This window comes from Pteropus medius, unplaced genomic scaffold, assembly GCF_902729225.1.
Source record: "Pteropus medius unplaced genomic scaffold, Ma_sr-lr_union100, whole genome shotgun sequence".
Lineage (NCBI taxonomy): Eukaryota > Metazoa > Chordata > Mammalia > Chiroptera > Pteropodidae > Pteropus > Pteropus medius.
Genome location: NW_024341754.1, coordinates 427,993 through 442,086, shown reverse-complemented (window position 1 = coordinate 442,086; position 14,094 = coordinate 427,993). Strand labels below are relative to the sequence as shown.

Below are 14,094 nucleotides of genomic sequence, written 5' to 3'. Positions count from 1 at the left end.
TCTTCTTGCATCTAGATGCCTGGAATCAGAAGGAAATCCTAATTTTAATCAAAGCCAAGTTTCTTCCTAGAGTCCCAGTGACCACTGCCTACAGCCAAACAGTAGCTTCCTGACTAGTGGTTCTAGGAACCTTTATTTCATTAAAAATGAAAAGCAGATGAAAATTAGTGAGCCAAGAGGAAGGAAATCCAAAGACTGCCCAAATGCCTTGCCCTTCTTTGCCAAAGAAAGAAAGAAAGAAAGAAAGAAGAGAAACAGAAAGAAAGACAAGAAAGAGAAAGACAGCCTTGCTTTGTTGCTTAACCTTTGACTTGGGCCTTGCGCGCCTTCTTGCCCTTGACTGAGATGGACAGTGTATGGGATTTGGTGCCGGAATAGATGGGAGGAAGGAAGGAAGAAAAGAAAAGAAGAAAAGAAAGAAAAGCAAAAAGAAAAGAAAGAAAAGAAAAGAAAAGAAAAGAAAGAAGAAAGAAGAAAGAAAGAACGAAAAGGAAGGAAGGAAGGAAAAGAAAGAAAGAAAAAGAAAAAGAAAGAAAAAAGAAAGAAAGAAAGAAAAAGAAAAAAGAAAAAGACAAAACAGGTCAGAAAGAAAGAAAGATAAAATGAGGAGATACAGTCAGTTAATAAGCACTTTTTAGTGCATGCTCTGTTTGCCTTTTGGACATATTCATAAATTCAAAGGAAGTTGTATCTTCTAGGGTTTATGCAGTCCTGAGAATTTGGATGGGGCAACCCTGTTCTGTTATGATGGTCAATTAATTCATGCTCTTCTGAAGATAATGATGAATCCTTGCTCCGACACTAGAAACAAAAATTCCAGCAAATTACTCTTCTGTCTGCTGCACTTGGCTGGATTCCATGGAGCCAGCCTAGCACTAGTGGGAAAGAAATAAAGATGCATTCCCTGAGGCAGGTTTAACTCCTTTGCTGTGCCCAATCTGCCGCGGGGCCTTGATATTCTTTCTAAGGATTTAAATGACTCCAGTTTTGAGTACTTAACTATGGAAACTTCCATTTTCTAATTGATTTTTACTGAGGATTTATCTTTACCAAAGACGAAGGCTTATCTCTTTTTATTTATTTGTTTATTTAATTTTAAAGCTTACAGTGGAAAGAATAAAATGAGGAATCCTCATCAATAGCTCAAAAAATAATGTTTTTGTTTCTGACAATGCAAAACATATTGAGAAAGCACAACTGCTCTTAAATCTAACACAATACAAAAGCAGGTGGGCACCCAACAAATGCCTTTTATCATAATCTATTACCAAAATAAACATTATAAAAAGAGATATGGCATTCTCCTCCTTACTGTGCTCAATAAACCAAAAAATAATAAATTGTCTCCATAGTCAATAAAAACCTTTTACTTTGGGGTCTATAAAACAATAATATATCTAAAAGGCCAGGGGATTTTTTTCTTAACAAAGCCTGTTGCTACAGGAGGGCTAATATCTTTTAGGATATAGAAGATAAGTTCACTGAGGTCAGAGATTTGTTCTTTTTCACTTCTGTGATTCCAGTACCTAAAATGGTGCCTGGCACTCAATAAATACGATTGATTGATTGAATGAATGAATGAATGAATGAATGAATGAATGAATGAAAGGTGAGGTACATTAATGCACAATAAATAAATTAATTAAATAATAACAGACGGACTGATGTGCTGACTAATCATAGTAAGATAATCCTTAGTGCCTGGAGAGAGGCTGGATTGTAGAAAGAGGTAAAAAACATAATCAAAAGTTAGACTTTGAACATCATTTCACATATAGTACAAATCTCAAGCAGGTCCTTAACACTTCCCAGCAATCCTACCTCAGTCCTGTAGTCAACTGACCCTTCCACTTACATTTTCTCTCTACAAACTAATATCATTTCCCAAATCTTCACTTCCAGTTGCCCTCCTTGCCTATTGTTTCATGGAGAAAATAGAAATAGGCAGAAAGAGAACTTCCAGATCCTCCAACTACTAAATCTGTCAATCTGCCTGCAGCTTTGCCCACATCCCTGCCTTTCCTCCCATAGAAATGGATGTGCTCCTTCGTTTCTCCTTGACTTGTGTGTGAGCTTCCTTGTTCTCTCTCACTTACTGAGGGACTTTGCTCCTACAATTATTCCTCTCTCTCTTGCACCATCAGTTTTCACTCTTTAGGTATTATTCCTATCAGCACACAAATGTGCTTTTTATAATTTTCATTAAAATAAAAAATAAAAAAACCTAACAGAACTTTCCTTGACTCAACATTCCTTTTCAACTGGCTGTCACCCAAATTCTCTGCTTCTATGTTTTCACTTCTTCATCCCCGTTCATGCTTGAATGCATTACATTTAAGCTTTCATCTCCATCACTCCACTGAATTCATTCTTGTCAAGATCACCAATAGCCACCACATAGTCCAATCTTGTGCTCATTTCTCTGTCTTCATTTTACCGATCTCACTACAACATGGTTTCTGGGCATCCACTTTCTTGGGTTTCCCCTTCCTCAGTGGCCTCTTCTCAGGTTTCTCAGCTGAATCCTTTTCTCTTCCCACCTTCTGCTCTTCTCTACCTTCCCTCACTAACTGGGTGGTCTCATCTAGCCCATGGTACGCTGGTATTTCCCAAATTTATAGATCCAGTCCTCATCTCTCTAGAGTTAACTCTAGAGTTAGCTATCTATGTGTCTATCTGATGTCCGTTTGGATGTTTAATAAACATCTTAAACTTGATATGTCCAGTGCCTGCAAACTCCTCCAAACCTGCTCTTCTTCCAGTATTCCCCACTTTTGTAAAAGGCCAAATATCTTGAAGTTGACCTTGACTTACCTTCCTCTCACATACCCTACATTCAGTTTGTCAGCCAATCCTGTTAGCTATAGATTTAAATTCATCCAGAAATGAATCACTTCTCTACTGCTACCACCCTGGTTCATCACCACCTCACCATCGGCTCTCACCTGGGCTATTTCAATAGTCTTCTAATGGATCTCCCTCTTGACACACTTGTTCTTCTACAAATGGCCTCCTACAAACAATTTTCAACACAGCAGCCAGAATGATTCTTTATATGTTTACATTTTTCCATACAAACAAGCAAATCAAACTTTGGCTTGTTTTGTCACCATTATCTTTCTAATGCCTAGAGCAGGGCTTGGCAAGTAGAAGGAATTTAATAAATACATATTTATTTATTCAGTAGTCATTGCATATGGAATCAGTTAGTAAAATAAAGTTATATTTTCAAGCTAAATTTTAATCATTTACTGCCAGTTGTTAAAATCTAAATTCTAAGTTTCAAAAGAGGATTTTACAAAGAATACTTCCTTCCAGGGTTACCTCCAAGAAGGTCCTAATGTGGGAATGACAAAAACTACTGTGGCTACTTTGGTGAAAGCTATGATTTTAATTGTTCTTAAGGCCAATTAAAAAACTATATAGCTTTTTTTCTTCTTATCTCTTTCTCACCAAATAATGGTAATCAATTGCGATTTTCTATACTAGAAATTTGTAACAAAGTTGGGAAGGAAATACAAAAGTCTAGTTAGGTGAAAATGTATGAACCCAATCACTTGAAATTTTTGCCAGGCTATAGTGTGTAGCTCATTGATGTAGAGTATAAAATTCATAGTAAGAGAATATAGGAAATTTCCAATACTACACAGTTTATCGGATTAATAGAGAAAGAAATCCTAGTAGAAATTGGGTTATATATACCTTGGTTTGCTCAATTAATTTCATTAACATATTCAGCCAATATTGATCAAGTGTTTACTGTGCTAAATACTGGGAATATAATAGTGAACAATAACTATCTGCTTTCAAAGACCTCAAGGGCTATGATGATTAATTTTATATGTCAGTTTGGCCACAAGGTGCCTAGATTAAACATTATTTCTTGATGTGTCTGTGAGGGTGTATCCAGATGAAGCCCCAGTGTAAGTGGGTATCATCCAATCCAACGAGGGCCTGAATGGGACAAAAGGCAGAGAAAGAAAGAATGCATTCCTTCCTCCAGACATCTCATCTCACATTCTCTAGCCCTCAGATTGGAAACCACTGGCTTCCCTGTTTCTCAGGCCTTTGGACTCAGACTGAATTATACCACCAGCTTGTCTGGGTCTCCAGTTTACAGATGGTAGATGGTGGAACTTCTCAGCCTCCATAACCACATTAGCCAATTTGTCACAATAAGTCAGGGTCTCTCTCTCATTCTCTTCATAGATGGAGATAGAGATAGAGATAGAGATAGAGATGATAGAGATAGAGATAGAGATAGAGATAGAGATAGAGATAGAGATAGAGATAGAGATAGAGATAGAGATGGAGATAAATCCCCAGCTGCCTGCCTGTCTGACTATCTATCTATCTATCTATCTATCTATCTATCTATCTATCTATCTACCTACCTACTTACCTACCTATCTACTAGTTTCTTTCTTTGAAGAATCCTAATACAATGACCTTAGATACAGACACTTTAGATCTTTTTCTTTCTAAAGTCTGGGTTCAGCTTAGTTACCTGGACTCCCCAAAAAAGGATCCCTGGACATTTGAGGAAAGCTCCAGCACAAAAACCATAGACAATAATAAACATAGATGATGAAAGGAGCAGAAGAAAACTTCCAAAAAATTATAATTCATATACTCATATACTTAGAGTGAAAAAAATACAAGACCAAGTTTTGAGCCATGGTATTAGCCCCATTAGGTCATACCAGTCAGTGGCTTCAAAACCAAACTCCTCTCAGTTCCCCAGGCAAAGCTGTTCTTCCTCCTATGTTCCCCGGTCCCCGCCAATGGCTATAACATCATGCTTTTAGCTACCTAGGCCTGAGACCTTCATCTTTTTCCCTCTTTTTCCCTTTGTAGTCCCATATCCAATCGATCACCAAGTACCGTTGGTTCTTCCTCCGAAAATTATCTCACAGCTGTCTTCTTCTCATGCCATAGCTGCCGCCCTATTCCAGAAGTACTCATCTCTCTCTTATCCTATTTCAATAAGCTAACAAAATTTCCCTGTATGTGACTTTCCATTCTTTTATTCTGTACCCAGAGTTATATTTTATGATCATGTTTCTATCCTGCTCAAACGCCTCTGATGGTTTTCCATTGTATAGGGCAGTGGCCCTTAAGGCTGGCTGAGTGAGCATTACAATCACTCGGGGAACTTTTAAAATATATACTTGGTACAGGGGAAGTCCTCAATAATTTCTCAGGTCGAACTTCTCCTATGGGACTCTCTTGTGGCAACTACGTGCAATGGCCAATCTTCGTTTTACCCACAAAATTCCCTCTGAGATTCTGAATCTGTGGATCTGCCTATTGCAGAAACCACTAGCTCAGAAAATAAAATCTAAATTCATGTATAGCACCTTCAATCCATCTCTGCTTTTTCCCCATAACACTTCTTTTCCTCACCATTCCTCTTGCTGTCCCATTCACTCTTCCCTTCAGTTACACTGGACCACTGTGCACTTTCCCATATTGGTGCCTTTGCTGATACTTTTCCTTTGCCAGGGATGCCCCTCCCCTCCACCTCTACATTGTTTAAAGCTTATTCAAATACTCATTGCTCTAGAAACCTGCCTAAATTAACCTGGTTTATCTTTTCTCTGTGTTCTTACAGCATTTCATACTTATTCAGGGAAGGCTTCCCAAATTATATATTCTCATAGTTCCTGGTGTTTTGTCTTTTATGACAGTATTTAATGTACTTAAAAGTTACATATTTATTTGTGAGGTTATTTTTTTTTCAATGTCTTTTTCTCCTATTCTGGAAGTGCCTTGAAGGCAAGAGCCATATCTGTTACTAGGTACAGTTGGTACATAATATAGAAGCTCAATACTATTTGTTGACTAGGTGAATTAATGTTTCTGAATGATTACATATTCTGCTTTGTAGTGTGTATAATTGTATATACATTTGAATTCCCTTTTAGGTCACAGGCTTTTTGAAGGAATAGATGATATTTCTTACATCTTTGTACTCCATCCCTATGCCCACCTAGATCTATGCCTGGGATGTAGTAGGAACTTAAATAAAATTGCCCTGCTCCAACCCCAGGGGAATGCAAGCTCCACAGCCAAGACTTTATCTTCTTCCTTGCTATATCCCCAGTGGCTACAATGGTATTTGGTCCATGGCATTTGCTCAGGAAATATCTGTTGAATGAATGATTTAATTGTGTGATGGATCCTTCTCCTAGAGTACCTAGTGATGGCAACTGTATGTAATTATCAATCTTCTTCGTTCTCCCTAAATTTCTCTTTTCCCATTAAGATATATTTTCTGTTTGAGTGTACTAAAATAGTCTGGAAGCCAGATAAGATTCTTCCTGATAATTTCCTCTCTTATTTCATCATTTATCAAATATTTACTGAGCACCTACTACATATTAGACACTGTGGAAGGACCAGTAATTCCAAAGTGAGGGTATAGTTCCCATTTAGTTAGAGAAAGAGAAGTAAACGATTATAACACAGTGAGACAGGACCTTTGATAGAGATATGCAAAAAATGCCTTGGGAGTGCCCTCAGTAACAGCGCAGAGTAGGCATCTGAAGAAAGCGATTTCTGAGCTGAGTCTGTAAAAAAGATTAAAAGTTAATCAGTAGGATATGCCATTCAAAGGAAACAGTTGCACAAAGGGACATAGGTGAGAGAGTGTGCTTTAAATTCAGTGTGACTGAAGTGCATGGTACTTTTGACCAAACGTCGAGAGGTGCAAAGACATGTAGACCACGAAGCTCTTGAGCACCATGCTCAGTAGATTGTCTTGAAAGGGTTGGGCACTTTTTGGCAGAACAGTGATTGAATCTGGCAGTGGGAGTAGGATGCAATGGAATTGGGCAAATCTAGAGGCAGGGGGCAGTTAGGAGGCAATCAGAGTACTTAAAGTAAAGAATCAAGAGGGACTAAAAGACAACAAAAGTGGTAAAAATGGAAAGACGATGGATTCAAGATATATTTATAAAATGTACATAATTGAACACTTGTATGTCTAAAAAATTACTTTTAGAAATAATTGCATGAGTGTTCAAAGATAAATGAATAAAAGATGTTTATTACAGCATATTTTTGTAATAGTTAAAAATTGGAACACTCTATATGCTCATCAATATGGGATCAATTATTAAATTAAAGTATTAACAAATTAAGGCATAATTAAATTAAAGTACATCTTAATTATATTTAAAACACCATTACAATAAATCATGTATAAAGATGGAAATGAAATAGTAACTACAAACAAATTATAGATGTATAACATCACATCGTGGTTTAAATGTGTATATACATGTATATTGCATGTTGGTATATGCATTGAAAGAAATTCTGGAAGGATTTATATAAAGGCCGTCAATCAAGTTTGTCTTTGAGGAACAGGATCAAATGTGATGGGGCTTTCACTTCCCAACTTAAAAACTTGTGATAAAAACAACAACAATAACGACAAAAAGTTGTTCTTTAACTTTTGTTAAATGGACAACTAAATGCAACATATAATCCTAGGAAGAAAAAACAGTTCTTCTTTTTTTCTATAAAGGACATTTGTAGGACATTGGGTGAAATATGAATAAGGTTTCTAGATCAAATAATAGTATCATATCAGTGTTAATTTCTTGATTTTGATAACAGCACTGTGATTATGCAAAAGAATATCCTTGTTTATGGGAAATGCACACTGAAATGGGGCATTATGTCCATAACTTATTCTCAAATTGAACAGAAGAAATAATAATAGAATAACAAAGCAAATGTGGTAAATGTTAACATTTGGAGAATCTGTATTAAAGTAAATAAGAATTCTTCTATATTTGCACTTTTCTGTAAGTCTGAAATTATAAAATTAGTTTTTTTAAAAAAGGTATAGAACAGAATCTAAATCTGCTACCACTTGTGTGTGTGGGAGAATGAAATATATGTGTTGATATGTACATATATTTGCAAATATTTAAATGATTTAAATCTGTGGAAAGGTACACAAGAACTAGCACTATTAATGGCCTTTGGAAATGAGAATTCAGGGGGAAAGAAAGACTAATTTTTCATTGTATGGCTTTTGATACCTTTTGAATTTTCACTAAGTAAATAATTTGCCTATCAAAAATAAATATAATTTAAAATAATAAAACATTTGTATAATGAAGAATTTTAAACATACTTAAATGTAGAAAGAAGAGTACAATGAACTCATATCCCAGAGTCATTACTCAGATTCTACAATTATTAAGATTTTGCCACAGTGCTTTACCTATCCCATCCCATTTTATCTGTTTTCTCTGATGAAGTACTTTATAGAAAATGCCATACATCGTTCTATCCTTACGTATCTCAGTAAGTATCTCTTTAAAATAAGGATTTTTTTTACATAATCGCAAGGTTATTATTGCACCTAACAAAATTAACAATAATCCTTTGGTATTGAGTATAAAATCAAAGTTCTTCAAGTGTCAAAAAAAGGTCCACATAGTGTACATAGGCACTGTACTCTAGCTGGTAAATTTGGTTCTCACGGGGTATGGGTTAACAATTCTGAAACTACTTTACATGTATATTGGAGCTGATCAAATAAATGTATAATGGATGTTGAGAATCAGGATTCTCACTGTTGGAAAGAGAAGTAAGAAGGGAAGAAAGCAAGAAGAGGAGCCTAGAATAAACCTTGTGGTACTGGAACAGAGTTGGAGACATCAGTATGAAATCATGTTTAGTTTAATATATATACAGATAAAGAGACAGAAGCAATGATAGATATGTGTACATACATGAATTAGTATCCATACTACATTACTTAGCATTGTGCACTGAGAGAGCCTAAAAGGTGTGACATCTCCATAGCAATGAGCACACTTTGTGTCCAGACTTTGATTTTAAAATACCATTCTTCAATAAAAACAACCAAGGATCTTTGGAGGAATGTCTGACATTAGAGTTGGGGCAAGGAAAATACAAAATAAGTTTGGAATATCTTGAAATATCAAAAGAAAAAAAAAAGAAAAAGGAAGCGTTTAAAATTTCAAAGGGATGGAAGAGTCAGCCTGAGAGTTTCCCAATAGCCAAATGGAATAATTTGAGGGGAAAAAAAGTGCAATATTAGTTTATAATACAAAATATAAAATAAATATACATGCATCCATACTGACATAAATAAATGGTTGGCTAAATAAATTGAATGGTAGAGTAGAAACAAATCTTCTTTACAAAAGAATTCCAAATAATGTATGTAGATACTCTTCATTATAGGAGGTGGTACTTAACCACTTCTCCCCTACTTTGAGGGTAGGCTGTATTTGTAGTCTTGCTTCCCAAGAATATAGAAAGGGAAAAATATTAACTTTAAAGTGGTAAAACCTAGACAACACTACCCTAACTAAGTGATCAAGATTAATGTCATTGATTTGTTCTGTGAATATCATGAACATCTTGATGCGATGTAACGAGAAGGGCACTTCGCCTCTGTGGTATTCTTTTTAAAATTGTGGCATCACAATGTTGTGCAACCATCATCTTTAGTTCCAATGTTTTTCATCACCTCAAACAGAAACTCCATACCCATTAAGCAATAACTCCCCATTGTCTCCTTCTCCCAGCCCCTACTTTCTGTCTCTATAAATTCAACTATTCTAGATACTTCATAAAAGTAAAATTATGCAATATTTGTTGTTTTGTGTCTGGCTTATTTCATTTAGCATAATGTTTCAAAGATTGATTCATGTTGTGGCGTGTATCAGAACTGCATTCCTTTTTATGGCTTACAAGTATTCCACTGTATGTATATACCACATCATTTATCCATTCACCTGTTGATGGACTCAGGTTACTGACACCTTTTGGCTATTGTGAATAGCGCTGCCTTGATATTGTGAACATTGGTGTACAAGTATCTGTTCGAGTCCCTGTTTTCAATATTTTGGGGTATACACGTAGGAGTAGAATTGCTGGGTCATATGATAGAGTAGTTCTGTGTTTAACTTTTTGAGGAACCAAACTGTTATCCAGCAAAGGCATTACCGTACATTCCCACCAGCAATATATGAGAGTTTCAGTTTCTCTACATCCTCCTCGACACTTGTAGTTTTTTTTTTTTTAATTGTAACCATCCTGATAGGCGTGAAATAGTGTCCCATCATGGTTTTGATTTGTGTTTCCCTAATGAATAATGATACTGATCATCTTTTCATGTGTCTATTGGCCATCTGTATATCTTCTCTATAGAAATGTCTATTCGGGTCATTTGCTCATTTTTTAACGGAGTTGTTTGTCTTTTTGTTGTTGAGTTGTAAGAGTTCTTTATATATTCCAGATATTAAACCCTTATCACCGATATGATTTGCAAATATCTTCTTCCATTCCATAGTTTACCTTTCTGCTCTTTGATAGTGTCCTTTGATAATAAAGTTCTATTTATCCATTTTTCCTTTTTTGCCTGTGCTTTGCCATATTTAGAAACCATTGACAAATCTGAGGTCATGAAGTTTTGGCCCTATAAACTTTTTTCTAAGAGTTTCATAGGTTTTGTTCTACCTTAGGTCTTTGATCCATTTTTTAATTAATTTTTCTCTGTAGAGTAAGGGTCCATCTTTATTCTTTTTTTCATTTGGATATCCAGTTTTTCCAGCATTATTGTTTTCCCCCATTAATGGTGTTGACATGATTGTTGAAAATCAATTGACCATTGATGCAAGGGTTTATTTCTAAATTCTCAATTCTGTTACATTGGTCTATTTGTCTTATGCCATCAATACACTGCTTTGAATATGGTAGCTTTGTAGTAAGTTTTAAACTTGAGAAATGTGAGTCCTCCAACTTTTTTCAAAATTGTGTGGGCTATTCTGGGTCCCCTGAAATTCCATATGAATTTTAGTTCAGTTTTTCACTTTCCGGAAAAAAAAAAAGGTATCATTAGAATTTTGATAGGGATTGCATTGAATCTGTAAACTGCTTTGGGCAGTATTGTCAACAGTATTAGTAGTTTTCCATGTACAAGTCTTACACCTCTTTTATTAAATTTATTCCTAAGTATTTTATTCTTTTTGATGCTATTATAAATGAATTATTTTCTTATGGACAGCTGATTTATTTTTATTTTATTTTTTTAGGCGAGGCAACCCTTGGTTGATCTTACAGATTGCAAGGACCTTGTAAGCTTACAATTCCTTATTTTTTTAATTTTTTACACCTACAGCATCTGGTCTTCCTAGGTGGTCTCCCATCCAAGTACTAACCAGGCCCAACCCTGCTTAGCTTCCAAGATCAGACGGGATCAGGCTTGTTCAGGGTAGCATGGCCGTAGACACAACTGATTTTTTGACAAAGGCAATTTAGTTGAAAAAAAGATCATCTTTTCAATGAATAGTGTTGGAACATGCAGAAAACAAAAACCAAACAACAAACATACAAATGAAAGAACTTTAATCAATACCTCATATCATATAGAAAAATTAACTCGAAATAAATCATATTCCTAAATGTAAATCCAAAACTGTAAGTCTAGATTTCTAGAATTTCCAGAAGAAAACACGGGGAAAAAAATCTTTGTGACCTTGGGTTAGGCAAAGATTTCTTAGACATGACACCAACAAATTCTCCATAAAGAACAAATTGATAAATTGGACTTCATCAAAAGTAAAATCTGCTCTTCAAAAACCACTATTAAGAGATTGAAAAGACAAGTCACAGACTGAGCATATATTTGATAAAGGAGTCTCACGGAAAGATTTTCTCGCAGTTGTAAGTACTCACCCATGTCTTCTTCCAGTACTTGTATGTTTTATTTTTATATTTAGATTTCTAAACAATTTGAAATTTATCCTAATGAATAATATGAGATGCAGACCCAATTTTACATTTTCCAAATGGCTATCCTGTTGTTCCAACTCTATTTCTTAAAAAAATTCAATTCCTCTCTCTCGTTGAATTCTCCACCTTTATCATAAATTAACATTTTCAAATGTATGTAGTTCTATTTCTAGACTTTCTATTCTTATTGTCTGTATATTTATCCATGCACCACCACCACACTTTTTATATTATAGAGGCTTTACAATATGTTGTAACATTGGATGTGGCTAGATTTCTACATCACGACACTAAAAATTTTCAGGATTTTCCTGGATAGTCTTGTTTGGTTGGTTGTTTTCCATGTGAACTTTATAATCAATGTGTTTAATTCCAGAAAGGAAACCTGTTGGTGTTTTTTATTGGGAGCATGTTAAATTTATAAATTAACAGGGAGAATTGATGTCATTGGATATTGACTCTTCTTATCCAAAAACAAGGCTTGCTTTTCTATTTGTTTCTGTTAAATTTTGTCTCTTTCAGTAATGTTTTAAAGTTTTCTTCATGTACCTTTGTATATGTCTGTATTGCCTAAGCATTTTGTCTTCTTTGTTGCTATTTTAAATAGTCTTCTCTTCCTTATATTTTCCAACTGATCATTATTTGAATATGGAAAGGTCACTGTATTTCTTTGTTAATTTTATAACTTGTTACTTTACTAAATTTTATTATTTATAGTAGTGTTCCCATTGATTCCCTTGGATTTTTCTGATATACAATGATATAATTTGTTAAAAGGGATGCTTTTATCTTACCCTTTAAATTAATGTTATGATACCATGTTAAGTGAAGTGACATTCTTATATCATTCGTGACTAGCAAGAATGTCTCTAGTGTTTCCTTATTAAAACAATGTTGGCTTTTACACACACACACACACACACCTTTTAATCATGTTAAAGAAATATCTATTGATTCCTACTTCACTGAGATTTTAAATCAGAAATGGATGTAAATTATGACAAATGCTTTATCAGCAATTGTGAAGATAATTGTGTGATATTTCTTTTTAGAACTATTACTATAATAAATTACATTAATGGATTTTCTAATATTGAACCATCTTTCATTCCTGTAGTGAACATTACTTGGTCATAATGTACACTTTTAAAAGTGTTTTGTTGGATTCTATTTGGTAATATCTTATTTAAGATTTTTACATTAATATTCACAAGCGAGACTGTTCTGTAATTTTCTTTTATGTATATGTACAATCTGTGTTATTTTTTTATATCAATGTAAAGTTCATTTCATAAAATTTTTTAGAAAGTTTCCACCTTTTTCTATGACCCAGATGTTATTTTTTAAATAAATTTATTTATTTAAATTAGTTTCAAGTATACAGTACATTGGTTAGACATCTATAATGTTCATAAAACTATCCCCCCAATTGCTCCCTCCCTCCCCTGGCCCTCTACTTAGCCATCATATTAATGCTAACTGCATTGCCTCTGCCATGCTCTTGTGCCCAACTATCAACTACTAATTTGTACTTCTTTAATCCTTCATTCCATTCTCCCAGCCTCCCAACCTTCCTCCCTTCTGTCCATCACCAAATTGTCCACTATATTTGTGAGTCTGTTTTTGATTAGTTTGTTCTTTTTGTTCCTTAGATACCACATATAAGTGAAATCATATGGTATTTCTCTTTCTCTGTCTGACTTATTTCACTCAGCATAATAACCTGTAGGTCCATCCATGTCATTGCAAATGGTAGGATTTCATTTTTTTAATGGCTGAGTAATATTTCATTATATATATATATGAATCATAATTTCTTTATCCAATCTATGACCCAGATTTTAAGTAGAATCAAGAGTATATTTAGGAAAACCATTTATGCAATGGTTTGAGTTGTGATCTGAACTAATCACTTTTTTTCTATGGAACACCATTTTTACTTGAAAGAGCAACTAACAAACTATAAGTTACTCAGACTTAAGTATTTGGTATACATTTTCTCAAAAATAAACAAAATGAACTTGTCATTTTAATGAAAACAAATGACAACATTTGTTGTCGATGATAAAATTTAAGCTTTTAAATGAAAATTAGAATTTTGGAAAACTTGTATCTGCAACTGTGAGACTGACAGCTCCTCGATACTCAAAAACCTTTTTGATGAGATAGGTAGTGAAATTAACAAAAGTGATCTTTAAATACTTACATAATGAAGTTTGTCAGTTTTTAATATTGTATAATGAAATGTGTCAATGTGCATAACTCAGTGAATCATTTTTTTCCAAATGACCAGTTTGGTCTAAA

At 34.4% G+C, this 14,094-nt stretch overlaps 1 pseudogene; it reads right to left on the bottom strand.

Annotated features, from left to right (window-relative positions):
- Window positions 1–11,167: 11,167 nt before the first annotated feature.
- Window positions 11,168–11,286, bottom strand: LOC120594132 (uncharacterized; annotated as a pseudogene).
- Between the last annotated feature and the right edge of the window lie 2,808 nt (window positions 11,287–14,094).